This window comes from Gossypium hirsutum, chromosome A06, assembly GCF_007990345.1.
Source record: "Gossypium hirsutum isolate 1008001.06 chromosome A06, Gossypium_hirsutum_v2.1, whole genome shotgun sequence".
Taxonomy (NCBI): Eukaryota; Viridiplantae; Streptophyta; class Magnoliopsida; order Malvales; family Malvaceae; genus Gossypium; species Gossypium hirsutum.
The window spans coordinates 13,505,727-13,507,234 of record NC_053429.1 but is presented as its reverse complement, the minus strand read 5'-3'; positions in this window follow the sequence as shown (position 1 = coordinate 13,507,234).

The window sequence follows — 1,508 nt, the reverse complement described above, 5'->3', positions numbered from 1 at the left end:
AACTAAGTGATTGGTGTCCATAATACGTGAAAATTGAGATTATTTATAGATTTCAGGTGGCTGTCATCCTTAACCCTAGGTTAGCTGATGTTCCCGAGCTTTAAGTTTGATTGTGCAGACCAAATTGCCCTCTGAATCATGTTAATTCTCATCCAAAGTTGATGTCGCTAAACACCAGGACTTGTGTCATGACACAGGAGTCAATATACTTCTCTTGGGATATATTCAGGGGTATGTTGCGATACCCTTAGGCTGTGCTACGACATCGAAGGCAGTCTCGTGATTTCTCCATTTTGGTCCCTATGTTGCGACATTGATCATTCTGTGTTGCGACATGGTTGCCAATAATGGTTAGTGTCTCATGTGAAATTGCGAACACAAAAATATACACGCTTTTTCATGCTTTTTTAACTTAAATTCATGTAGTTTCGGTAAAATTCATGTTGAAAATTAAATAATAATTATAAAATAATTAAATAGCACTCAAATTATGAACATGTTTAATTTTAATTAATTTTATATCAAATTTTGATTATTTTCGGCATATTTGCACAAAGGACAAAAAACGACTTGGCAGACATTGATAGAAATGCAAAACTGAGAACCAATTTTGAAACATCAAGGTGAATTAATTTTTCAGCCTAAGACGGTCCAAATTATGTGTATTAATTCATAATATAATTAAATTTAATTTTAATCCAAATTAATTTGGATTAAATAAATTATTGTTAATTAATTATGAAAAGGGGCCTAGTTGAGCTGAACTGAGAAAACTGATCCAACTAAGCACTAGGCAGCCCAAAACATGCTGATCTAATTAGCTTGCAAAATGGCCCTTGAAGAATCCTTCAAAATGCATTCAAACCCCTCCACTATTTATGCTTTTCTAGATTTGCCCCTACCTTAAAATAGCATGATTGAAATCTTCGAACATACCACATGTGTGGTAGGCCATGGGGGGAGTCTCTGGCTACTGATTTTGGCTATTTTATGTAGCCTTCTCAACTTATAAATACCCCCATTGGCTGTTCACTTCAAACACATCTCAACTCTTCTTATCTCTTCACTTCTCTCTTCATTCCCTTTCATTGTTCTTCATTTTCTTCCCCTATTCCCTTGTCGATTTCACCTCTTGAAAAAGAGTCAACCAACCACCATTTTGAGCAGCATTCAAGTTTTCGTAGAAGCCTTGGTTAAATAAGAACAAGTAGAGAAGGAGGAGTGGAGCAAACCAGTCAAGCCACAGAGAAAACACCAGATTTGATTCTTGTTCCCTATCCTTTTAATTTGTTGTTGTTATGATGAACATGTCTATGAATATTTGTAATTTTGATATGTTTAATTTAATTAATATGGCTTAAATTTAATTCGTGTTAGGTTGATTGCATTTCATCTACTTGAGTTATTAAAATTGTGTTTTTGCTATTATAGGCCTTGGTAAGATGTTTGATTAAGTAAAATCAAGACTAAGTTATTCTTGCATTACAATTGTAAGGTAACTAATGAAT